At 40.4% G+C, this 13358-nt stretch overlaps 1 non-coding gene across 1 annotated transcript; it reads left to right on the top strand.

Moving 5' to 3' along the window:
- Window positions 1-1867: 1867 nt before the first annotated feature.
- Window positions 1868-1974, top strand: LOC141650031 (small nucleolar RNA R71). Its single transcript, XR_012546095.1, has one exon. It is a non-coding gene; the product is annotated as a small nucleolar RNA R71 (small nucleolar RNA).
- Window positions 1975-13358: the final 11384 nt, after the last annotated feature.

The raw sequence follows: 13358 nt of genomic DNA, 5'->3' as shown, positions 1-13358 counted from the left end.
CTCATTTCCAATCTCATCATCACCTGCAAATGATTCTAAAAGTAAGAGTGCCTCCAAGGGATCTTTAGACAAAGATCGAGGTGTAGAGTCTTCTATAACAATGTCAACAACATCCAAAATGTCAATAGAATAACAAGACTCTTCTATCATAGGACTCTTCATGGCATTATTCAAATTATATGTGACCTTATTGTCACCCACTTCCAATATAATTTTACCGTTCTTAACATCAATCAACGCACCCGTGGTGTGTAAAAATGGTCTTCCCAAAATGATTGGGATTTGGGCATCTTCGGCCATGTCAAGAACAATAAAATCAACCGGAATGAAAAATTTACCAACCTTAACGGGAACATCCTCCAAAACTCCCAAAGGGCGTTTTATAGAACGGTCCGCCATTTGCAATGTGACACTAGTGCATTTTAAGACTCCCATATTAAGCTTAGCACAAATAGAGTAAGGTATTACACTCACACTAGCACCTAAATCGCATAAAGCTTTGTCAATTTGGTAGGTGCCAATTGTGCATGGAATAGAAAAGCTTCCGGGATCTTTCAACTTAGGAGGGGACTTGTTTTGCAAAAGAGCACTCACCTCGGCGGTGAGAGCTATTGTTTCAACCTCATCAAAAGTCCTCTTCTTAGTTAAAATGTCGTTCATGAACTTAGTGTAAGATGGAATTTGAGTGATTAATTCGGTAAAAGGAACGGTTACCTGTAGATTCTTCACAACTTCCATGAATTTACCGAATTGAGAATTCTTTTGATGCTTTGCCAATCTATGAGGGAATGGCACTTTGACTTTTTCCGGAATCTTTGCCTCAACATATTTCTTTGGAGGAGCATCCTCCACTTCCTTGACTTTCTCAACATCAACAAGTGGGTCATCCACTTTCTTGGGAATTTCTTCATTTGCCTTATCATTTGGAGAAATCTCCAACTCAACAAGTACCTCCTCATCATCTTTGGGCATGGATGGCCCATCATATTTCGTACCACTTCTTAAGGAAATAGCATTAAGGGTAGCATGTGGTTGCTCATCTTGAGGGGGTAGTTGACCCGATTTCCTTGAAGAGCTAGATGAGGCCAATTGAGCCATTTGTTGTTCCAACATTTTGATTGCGGCATTTTGAGCTTGCTCATTCTTTTGAATTTGAGCCAACAATTCCTTTTGCATACGGACTATCAAGCCCTCACGCTTACCTCCCTCTTGGTTGTTTTGCTGGGCATTTTGTTGTGGAGGTTGAGTTTGTTGGAAATTGTTTTGTGGGGGCCTTTGTTGATTTTGATACCCCGGTGGAGGGATATATTTTTGTTGTTGAGGGACATAGGCATTTTGTTGTGGTGGGGGTTGTGGTTGAGGATTTAGCACATTGTTGCTTCTATAAGACATATTCGGGTGAAATCTTGAATTTGGGTTATATGCATTTGAGAAAGTACCCGGTGGATAAACATTTTGTGCATTTTGTCTTAAAGCTAAAAAGGCATTTACCTCTTCAATGGGAGCTTGGCAATGAGCGGTATAATGACCCGCACCTCCGCAACCTTCACACACAATGATTTGGCTTGTTGAAGACATGGCATTGACTTGTTGAATGGAATCTCTAGCATCCCTTTCCGCTAATTGTTGTTGGAGCAAAGCAATTTGAGCTAGCAAAACAGAGTTGTTAGAGGATTCTTCTTTACCTTTAGATGGCACAACTCGGGAATTGACATATTGGGCATCATGGACCGCCATAGATTCGATCGTGGCATGAGCAAGATCGGTGTCAATTTGATCAAACCGCCCATTGTTGGCGGAATCAAGAATCCTTCGGGACTCGGCACAACATCCATTGTAGAATGTTATTGCAAGAAACCAATCATCTAGCCCAGGATGTGGGCATTGTCTTTGAAGCTCTTTGTACCTCTCCCAAGCCTCATATAAGCTCTCAAGAGCTTGTTGACGGAATCCGGTGATTTGGCTCCTCAAAGTTTGAGTTTTCTCCGGTGGAAAAAACTTTTGGTAAAAAGCAAGAGCCAATGTCTCCCAATTGGTGATTTCCATGGCGATGCGGTCAAGGCTATTGATCTAAAGCTTGGCCTTGTCCTTCAAAGAGAAAGGGAAAAGTATTTCCCTTATTTGGGCTTGGGTGACGCCCGTTTGACGGATCATGGAGCAATAGTCACAAAAGTTTTGCACATGCAAATTGGGATCCTCCAAAGGACTTCCTCTAAATTGCTTTCTCTCCACAAGGCTAATGAAAGCCGGTTTGATCTCGAAGTCCGGCGCGGTGATTTGAGTGGTTGTGATTCCGACCGGAAGCATGGCCGTGGTGGGCTTTGAATGATCGGAAAGTTTCACCATCTTTTTGGTAGTAGATGGTGAAGGTGGTGGAGATGATGAACTTGAAACCTCCTCTTCTTCAAGAACCTCTAGATCGTCTAAGTAAGACTTTCTAGCACTTTCAACTTGTACGGATGAGGTGGCTTCTTTCACTTCCCTCCAAAAACGTCGTCTTCTCCTAAATGTTTTCTCGGGATCGGAATCCGGTGAAAGCAATTCTCCACTACGAGAGGACCTGGGCATTAGACAACAATTTCTAGAGAAGTGATAAGTAACGGTCTTAAGGAACAAGTGTTCCCCAAGACAAAGGAAAACAAGATAAAAATCGACAATTCAAAAAGCAATAAAACCGTCTCCCCGGCAACGGCGCCAAAATTTGATAGGTTTATCGCATACCTATGCAAAGATAAATTCCCTAGACACAAATAAATGTAGTAATAGGGGTCGAACACAAGGAAACGGGAATTACGTCGTGAATTGCTATGGGTGGATTTTTATCAAGGTCGATTACGTTTTGGGTTTGATTTGTTTGGTTTGATGATTAATGAAAATTGCAATGTAAATAATATGATAAAAGATAGTCTAAAGGGTTCGGGTCACTCATGCAAAGGTAAACATATGAACATGATAAACTTGATACTAATAATCTTGTCAATTACTTAGGCTTAAAGATACCCACCTTACGGCATTAGTATCAACCATAAACCGGGTCCTAGAGAAACTCTCGTCCATGACTAGGTCGTCCTACCACACATGCTTAGTCTAATTCAATTCCGTGCCTCTCGACTTTAGAACGAATAAACAAGTTTTAATCTACGACTACGGCCGATAATCAAAGATTAAGCATAACAAAGCAAGCATGTGATGGAAGCAATTGATCAATATTATTATGAACTTTATTTAATCATATTATATGTTTGATTTTGCATGGCTCCCCTAGCCTTTAGACTAGAGAATTTAGCTACTCATACTTAAGTGTAAAATGCAAACTAAATTATAAGAAATATTAAACATGGTTATATGAATTATACTAATTAGGTGATATAACATACAAAAAGAACAAAGCTAAGTAGATATGAAATATTTGACTATAATAACTATGTGATAACTAAAGTAATGATGAAAATTGTAAACTTGTAATAAGAAATACCTTATAAAGGAAGACTTGCATGGAAGAACAAACAACTAATAACCAAAAGATTGAAAATCAAATGCTTGAGAATCTCTTGAAATACAAAGTGTTGAAAGATTAACTAAGGAATGCTTAAACAACTTAAACTTAAAATGAAAACTAATGAGAGAAAACTTATAATGCTTGAGGCTTAATGTAGTAAACTTGGTCGTAAAAATGGGATGCCTAAAACCTAGGAATACCTCTCCTATTTATAGGAGAGGGGGAGAAAAACGTAAGCATCAATGGTCATGCAACCCCGATCGGGCTTAGGCGGCCCCGATCGGGGTCATGTAATCCTCGGTATTTTGCCTTAACTCTCATCTTAATTGTTAAGGTATCCAATGTTGGTTATTAAATGTGCGATTAATCACCCGGTTAATGTTCTAAATTCCTAGCATCCTAAGCTCTATTGGCATCCAATGCTTGCAACCTTGATATGGACCTTCATTTTGGGCTTGACTTTGCATTTGGCTTCATTTGTAATTCCTTACTTCAATCCACTAATCTTCATGCAAAACCCAGAAATCTTCGCACACTTAGTCCAATATTTAGCCTTGTTTAGCTTAGTGAACTTGGTGTACAAAATCATAGGAAAAAGCCTCTAAATGCTTAGATTCCTACAAAACCATAACAAACACAACAATACACCTAGAACACAAAATTAGCTCAAAAATATACTAGTTAAAGTATGATAATCAATAGAAACCGAGCTAAAATTAGGGGTAAAATTATATAAAAAATGAACATATCACCTTGCCAGAATATCCATCGCAACAGATATAAAAAAAACACTGCCAGTGGGGGACCGTAGCCGTTCCCACCAAATCCCCGCTCATCAACTCCGAGCGAAAACCCAAGTGACTAAGGGGCGCAAGTGACTCCACTCCCGCAAGTGGCGAATCAAGGGCGTGAATCAAGGGCGTGAAACCACAAGGGGCGAATCAAGGGCGTGAAGCCACTCCCGCAAGTGACTCCACTCAGCCGAGGACGCACCTCGCGAACCACAGACAAACACATCCAACCAACTATAAAACAACAATTACCAACCACAATACCAATATGATAAAGATCAACAACATCACAACCATCACCAATCAACTATCAAATACAATGTAATCAATAACCAAGTAGGGAAACCTTACCTGGAAAAGCAATTCACCAAGATCGTCACAATTAACTATTCAAAATCGCTCTTCTACGAAATCACCTCTTATAATCACACAATCATATAATTACTATCTAACAATCACAATACTCCCAAAACCTCCAAAATACCCAATTAGGGTTTCTACAAAAAGCAATGAAACGTCATAAAAATCATACTAGAATCTTACCCACGATGCGACGGTCTCAACGGCATAAAGAACACAACGATCCGACGAACGTAACCCTTAGGATTTGATAGTGTTTTAGCAGGATTTTCCTGAACGGATCCGGCCTGATTAGAGAGTAATTTGGGTATCTAGTTCTATATATTTGGTAGAGATTAAGGAGTAGATAATAAGAAAAAGACTTAAGTATAGAGAATATTGTTTATATTATATGGATGAACTGAGTACAAATTAGTATATAAGATCGGATATTTTGGGAGTAATGAAAGATAGAAAAATATAGAATAATTAAAGAGTAAGTGATCCCCGATTATCTATTTACAAAAGCTATTTATAGTTCTCTTCTATATTAACGTTACAATCATCAACGTTACAATGATCAACCTCTTTCCCAAATGTAGGAGCTGTTGCCGGATTAATAGGGCATGCTCCCTATTAATCCGCTTGACTTATTCTACTTTTAACGAATCCTCAGCTCTTTCTCTCCTTTCCGTCTTGATTCATAGATGATATGGTCTTATGGTTGGACTTGGTCTTCCTTGAGTATAGGACACGATTATTTATTCCCAACAACTGCATTTCTTGTTTATCTTTCTCAATCCAGCCTGTTTTAATGCTCTGCCAGGTTATTTTGTACTTACCATCAGGCTTCTCTTCCAGGATTTAGTAGCCTTCTTGCTATAATATTCTTCAATAGCTGAATAGTAGTTAGACTTGTCCGGTCTCTAGTTACCTTAATCAGACTAATAAGGTCAGGCCAGGTTAGAGTCAGACCAGGCTAAACTGGGCCTAACAATTGCCCCTTGACATTTTACCCGTGCTGGATCAGGCCAGGGGTGGGATGTCAACTTTACCGGGTTAAACAATACAAAGAATCATATTTATTCAATGACTCTTAGACTCCTAGTTACCGTTGAACACTGCAACGGCTAGGTGATGTCATGCTGACAGTTTTGTAATTTCTAGGGTTTCCATACCGTTATACACCTTCTATAAATACGGTATTTGGGGCGAGGTTGTTCTTCACCAAATTTCTTCCACTTTCTTTGCTAAATTTTCTTCTGAAATTCTCCCCTATTTCCCAGGAGTCTTGTTCTGCTAGCTTATACTTTTTCAATAATTAAACTTCATCACAATAAATTAAATAATAAAGGATATGGGAGCCAAAAAAACGTCATGTACCCCAGAAAACTGCTGCACCTCAGAAGGCTGCTGCTGAGCCTGAACCCACAGATGTCCAGGAGGAAGAGGTGATGGAAATTGATCCTCCTGCTCGTGCTGTGGCTTTTAAGTACCAGGATTCTGTTTTCACTGCCCTTCAATCTTTGGATCCTTACTTTCCTGAAGAGAACTTGTTGAAAACAAATTATGACAAGGTATTAAGGGAGAAGAAAATAATTCCTGAGTCGACTGAGGTATGGATTCCTTAGTCTTGTCCAGTCAGAGCTAACTGGGTGTCACCTGGTTGGTTCTGTATTTTTGAATGGGCGTTTAAAGCAGGCTGTAAGTTACCTTTTACTCCCTTAATGATTGACACCATTCGTGCCATGGAAGTATCACCTTTCCAGATTATGCCAATGGTTTGGAAACTCATTCATTCCATTGAAAACTTATGTACTAAACACAACCTTGTAATCACTATTAATGATATTAAGGCAATATATCACATGAAAAATCCTGTTGACGGTCGTTTTAATTTGAGAATTAAGTCAAAGATGTCTCCATTAATTACTAACCTGGACTCTGGAGATGACAAGAGTTGGGCAAAGACTTTCCTGTTTATCCGGACTGAGACTCTGGGATCAGGCTTTGATTATCTGAGATTTCCTCCCTTGGAGAGTGGTAGGTTTCCTGTACTCTTAGTTTGCAGTTTATATTGAATGAAAGTAGGATGTATAAGTCTTACCTGTATATTTTGTTTTTATAATGTTTGTAGCTCCTGATTGGAACCATGATCCTCTTGACGAGGAGGCTATTGCAAGGATAGACGCTTTCCTCTCTATTCCTGAGGAAGAGAGGGCCTGGCCAGCTAGTTTGGGTAGGGAATTGTTGCCCCGGTATATGAAGACCAAACTGACTGGGGTCAAAGTACCCAAAGGCAAGCCTAGCTCTACTGCTCTTTCCTGTATGTCTTCTATATGTCTTTATGTTAATTGCTATCTTCTTATCGCTTCTCATCTGATACTTATGTATATTCTTTATGTATTCAGTATTTAGGTCTTCTGCTAGGTTGGCCGGCTTTTCTGCGAAAGATTTAAAGGCTGGGGTGGCTAGGATTGTTGAACAGTCCAAGAGCCAAGAGGCTAGTGGGAGTGACAAGACGCTTGATATTCTGGTTTCTGATGTCCAGCCTCCTCAAGATCCACCCAGGCTAGTGTCACCGAAGGTTGTCCAGGCTTCAAAAAAGAGGAGAGAAGACGCTATCCCTGAAGAGGAGGAGAGAGAGGAAGAGCCTATTCAGGCTCAACCGATCAGGAGTATCAGGCAGGTGTCTGCTAGGGTTGATGATATGGACGCTGCCCGGGCACGGATAAATGAATTTTCTGCTAAGATGGGTAGCCAATTTTTATCTGCTAATACCCTTGAATCTTCTACCAAGGTGGTTTCTATCCTGACTTCTCTTGTGACAAAGGCTGCCGAACTCGCTTCTCAAGCTAAGGAGGTTGGTTGTAAAGGGATGTTTTTAATTTTTTATGTGCTTTTTGTTTTGCTTTGTATCTAGTTGATTGATTTCATTTTTTGTAGGGATTGGATGTTGGGTTGGCTACTGCTTGCCAGCTCAAGGATGCACAGGCCAGGGTTTCTAGCTTGGAAGAAAAATTGGATAAGGTTAACCGTGACCTGCACACATCCAGGAGTAATGAAGTGGTGCTGCAATCTCAGCTGGGAACAGCTAGAGAGGCATCCAGGGCTGCTATAGTTTGTGAGGTGGCTGCAAAGAATGCTGAGAAGGTTGTCAGGCAAGAGTTGGAGGCTGAGAAGCAGGCAATGCAGGATCAGTTGAGGAAAAATGAAGAGCTTGCTGCTGAAAAGGAATTAGTGGAGGCGCGGCTGGCTGATGCCGCTCAGTACTTCTTTGGGAAAGGCCGGGTTGATGCTATGAGGGATCCGGAATCTGACCGGGTCAATTAGGATCCGGATCGGGATGAGACAGCACTGGACGCTCAGTATCCTGACTTGGCCAATATGGGTCAAGAAGAAGAAGTGGATTCTCCTCCTTCCAAGGCAAAATCTGATTACCAGGAAATGGTGGATGGCTGTGAGTCGGTTACTGGCTCAAAATTAACTTAGATTTATGTTTTTCTTCTTGGTTTTGGCCTATCCAGGGGGGATGTCCCTGGAATGAATATTTAGGTATTTTTTTGGCCCATCCAGGGGGGATGTCCCTAGAATGGATAATTATTAGGTGTGTGGTAAGGCCAATTATTTTGGATGAATAAATATTTGGTCTTTATTTGTTTCTTTTTGTGTTTTGACAGGGTATTTTTGTAGTGTTGGATGTGTACTTGGATCGACCATTATTTGACCGATCGGGCCGCTTTTTATACTAGATCTCGCCGATTTTTATGTTATGGGTGGGGTTGTTGCACATGTCCGGAGGGCTTACGTCCCCTGCCTGTCTGGAGGGCTTATAACCCATCTATGTTATACAAGTCAGGAAGAAGTTTTCAAGATTTGTATGTTAAGTGGAGCTCAATATTTTAAGGCATGTTTTGCAACTGAAATTTGGATATCAGTTGGATATTGGTGGGGGTGGCCCCCAATCTTTAAGATTTGTTTTAAATAAAATGCAGTATGTAAAACAAGTATTGAAGATTCTACTTGGTAAAAGTAAATATGAGAACATAGATAAGTACTTGGGCACATAATTTGAAGAAATCATATATGGCATTTATTCATATAATGGCAAGTATCATACATTTAGTTTCACATCAGTCGGTAAAAATGTGAACATGAAAATTATACCTGGGCTGAGAGATATATTCTATATGTGGAATAATTTTAGGTGTGCAATATTCCAAGCTCTTGGGATCATTTCGCCGTCCAGGGTTTGTAATCTATAAGCTCCCTGGCCGACTATTGAGTCAATCAGGTAGGGACCTTCCCAGGTTGGGGCCAATTTGCCAGCATTCTTTTCTTTTGTTGTACAGGATTAAAGGATTTGTCAATATTCAACTTATGAGTAATAACATCAGCATCTATACCAGTCATATCAAAATGTGACCAAGCAAAACAAGACATTTTAGTTTTGAGAAAGCTGACCAGATTGGGTCTGATTGAGTCTGGTGCATCTGACCCTACAAGTACTTTCCTGTCAGGGAATTCTGGGTCCAATATGACCTCTCTTGTTTCCATCTGTGATTGTGCTACATATTCTTCCCTGACAGGTGACTTTAATTGCTATGCAAGGGACTTACCTGACTTTGAGGGTTTCAAAGCCTGAGTGTAACATTCCTGAGTCGTCCTCTGTTCTCCCCTGATGGTGGTTATTCCCCATTCTGTTGGAATTTTCACACATTGATGGTATGTTGATGGGATTGCTTTGACATTGTGGATCCATGGTCTGCCCAGGATTACATTATATGAGGACAGGCAATCCATTACTCCCAATCTTTCGTATGAAGCCACGCCTTCCACATAGGTTGGCAGGCTGATTTCTCCCAGGGTGTTCTTTGTTTCTCTGCTGAATCCAACCAGGACGCTGGATTTTTTGATGATCTTTCCTTCCTCTATCTTCATAGCTTTGAGGACGTCAAGCATTACCAGATTGATTGAACTGCCTCCGTCTATCAGGATTCTTGATACCTTAGCTGTGCCAATTTGCATGGTGATTACCAAGTCACATGGTGTAGATCGATATTCCTGCAGTCCGAGTCATCAAAAGTAATAGCGAGGCAATGACTTGGACCTGGAAGGAGGTTGAAGTCCGGATTCCCTGGATATTCTTTTGGCAAATGAGCTGGTCGGACCACGATTTCGATCCTCCATTTATGAACTTGACTTCATAGATGGGGGGAGGAGGAGGAGGATCTCTGCCGTTCCCTGAATCTCTCTTGTTTTGTCCTTCATCTTTGTTCTTTGGCTGCTGGATTAAGTCCTTCAAGTAGCCTTTCTTTAGAAGATATGCCACCTGTTTCCTGAGTTGGATGCATTCTTTTGTGGTGTGCCCGATGTCCTGATGGAAGTCACACCATCTCGTTGGGTCTTTCCTGGGGTTGTCGGATTTCTTGGGCCATCTGACCGTATCTCCCAGGCTTTCCAGGCGTTTGATTAATCCTGCGGTATTAATAGACAAGTTATATTCAGGAATAGTTGGAAGGCTAGAAAGGTTACCTTTATGTTCTTGTGCCATGTTGACTTCAGATCGTTCAGGCCTGGAATAGGGTGTTGATCTGAGGTTGCCTCCTTTCTGGTAGGAGCTTTTTCTGTTAGTGTGTCCATAGCCTTGCTTTCCTCCGGATGAGTTCGTCCTGAAGTTGAGATCTTCTTCCAATCTGACATGTTCTAAGGCGATGGATTGAACAGTGGCAAAGGTTGGGCAAGCTTTCTTGGTTAAGTCTGCATAGATGTCACTGTCAAGCAGGACTCCTTGCCTGAAGGCTTCTACTGCTGTTTCTTCGTCACACCTGGGAATGGCCACCTTCTCTTTGACAAATCTGGCCAGGAATTCTTTGAGAGATTCTTCAGGAAGTTGCGTTACCCTGAAAAGGTTACTGGGTCTCTTAGCCATATCTCTGCTGCTTGCGAATTGTTGATTGAAGGCATTGATTAATTCTGCAAAATTCTTGATACCTCCATTTGGGAGATTAATGAACCACTGTAATGCTGCTCCGGTCAGGGTTGTGCTAAAGCCCTTACACATGCAGACACTGTCGAGTTCACTGGTATTGAGGCGACTGACCAACATTTTCTGTTTGAATATGGCAACGTGATTTTATGAATCAGAGGTTCCATCATAAGTTCTCAAGGATGGAACAGTAAATTTCTTGGGGAGATCAATCTTTGCAATTTCATCTGCAAAGGGTGAATCTGCAAAGCTGTCAACTTCTACTTCAGCCACAGGGTCTAGCACTCCAGGTATGTTTTCTATTTTGTTGTGGAGTTTTTGAATTTCCTGAAGCATGGCCATCATTATTGCCGTCCTTGTTTGTTTCGTCATTGGGAATGGTTGGGGTACCGGATAATGTATCCTTCTCCGGGGTTCCAAAATTGGAGAAGTCAATGTTTTTGATAATGGATGAGAATGGGGTTCCTGGTTCGAATCTGGTCTTGGAGCCCGAAGCCTGATTTTCCAATTTTTTCTCGGCTAGACTCGATTCCTTGACCTATTGATTTACCGTTCTGCTTGGGCTGCCTTCTCTTGGATTGTCTCCAATTCTTTGATCTTGGCCAGGGCAGCCGCTAATTGTTGTTCTGAGGTGAGTTCCACCATTTTAGTATGTGAATATTAAGTGGAAGATGGTAAAAGGAATTTTTTTTGATTAAAGAACTAGATGCCCCACGGTGGGCGCCAATTGTTTTAGCAGGATTTTCCTGAACGGATCCGCCCTGATTAGAGAGTAATTTGGGTATCTAGTTCTATATATTTGGTAGAGATTAAGGAGTAGATAATAAGAAAAAGACTTAAGTATAGAGAATATTGTTTATATTATATGGATGAACTGAGTACAAATTAGTATATAAGATCGGATATTTTGGGAGTAATGAAAGATAGAAAAATATAGAATAATTAAAGAGTAAGTGATCCCCGATTATCTATTTACAAAATCTATTTATAGTTCTCTTCTATATTAACGTTACAATCATCAACGTTACAATGATCAACCTCTTTCCCAAATGTAGGAGCTGTTGCCGGATTAATAGGGCATGCTCCCTATTAATCCGCTTGACTTATTCTACTTTTAACGAATCCTCGGCTCTTTCTCTCCTTTCCGTCTTGATTCATAGATGATATGGTCTTATGGTTGGACTTGGTCTTCCTTGACTATAGGACACGATTATTTATTACCAACAACTGCATTTCTTGTTTATCTTTCTCAATCCAGCCTGTTTTAATGCTTTGCCAGGTTATTCTGTACTTACCATCAGGCTTCTCTTCCAGGATTTAGTAGCCTTCTTGCTATAATATTCTACAATAGCTGAATAGTAGTTAGACTTGTTCGGTCTCTGGTTACCTTAATCAGACTAATAAGGTCAGGCCAGGTTAGAGTCAGACCAGGCTAAACTGGGCCTAACAGATAGCAATGAGAGAAGAAGATGCTACATAACTTTTATTTTGTGCAAAAAGTTTAGAAACAGTGAAAAAGTAAAAAGGAATTGATAAAATAACTTTATATAACATTCTCACGTTGGTATCAAAACTCGGCGAAACAACCCGTAAAACCGACTTACTCGATCGAGTAAGTCACTTACTCGATCGAGTGCCCCCTACTCGATCGAGTGACACCTACTCGATCGAGTACCCATCAGACAGTACACTGTTTCAAAACAAAAACTCACTTACTAGACAGAGTAAACCTTACTCGATAGAGTACCCAACAGTACAGAAAACCGTAGTATTACAGTCTTCCCTCCTTAAAAATGAACTTCGTCCCCAAAGTTCAAACTCATACTCAAAACCAAACATACTAACTCAACCATGACACAACAACGTAACAAAACTCAAAACAAAACCACACCAAAACCATATGCGATCATCTCCCCCCCCCCCCCCCCCCCCGCAAAAAAAAAAAAAAAAAAAGAAACATGGTTACGTCCCCGTAACCACACATACCTGATCAAAAAGAGACGGATATTGCTCCCTCATAGCCTCTTCCGCCTCCCAAGTAGCTTCCTCGACCTCATGATTATACCATAGAACCTTGAGTAACACCGTTTCCTCGGACTTAGTTTTCCGAACCTTGCAGTCAAGAATCTCTTTTGGCACCTCAAGATAAGACAAGGATTCATCCAATCGATGTTCTCCACCTCTAACACATGGGAAGGATTACTCACATACTTCCGTAACTGAGAGACATGGAACATATTATGCACACGATCCAAAGCTGGTGGTAAAGCTAACCGGTAAGCAACTTCTCCCACACGATCCAAAATCTCATATGGTCCTATGAACTTTTGGCTCGGCTTCCCCACTACTATAAATATAGGCAATAACAACGCCCCATTAACAACGCATATTAACGCATTATATGTAATACCATTGTTAATCAGGTTAGTATATTTTGGCGCAATTCTATGAAAAGTAATAACAACGGTTATTTCTTTAAAACCGTTGTTATTAGTAATCACAACGGGTTTCATTTTAGAACCGTTGTTAATAGTTAAAAAGTTATAACAACGGTTATTTATTTAAAACCCTTGTTATTACTTTTAACAACGATTTGTTTGCATATAACCGTTGTTATTACTTTTAACAACGGTTTTTTACATATAACCGTTGTTATTACTTTTATTAACGGTTTTTTTACATATAACCCTTGTTATTACCTTCGTACCAAAATATTTTCATTATGGGACAAACCGGATCC

The sequence above is a fragment of the Silene latifolia genome, chromosome 3 (assembly GCF_048544455.1).
Source record: "Silene latifolia isolate original U9 population chromosome 3, ASM4854445v1, whole genome shotgun sequence".
Taxonomy (NCBI): domain Eukaryota; kingdom Viridiplantae; phylum Streptophyta; class Magnoliopsida; order Caryophyllales; family Caryophyllaceae; genus Silene; species Silene latifolia.
The sequence above is the reverse complement of the archived record's forward strand: the minus strand, read 5'-3'. Positions and strand labels throughout refer to the sequence as shown.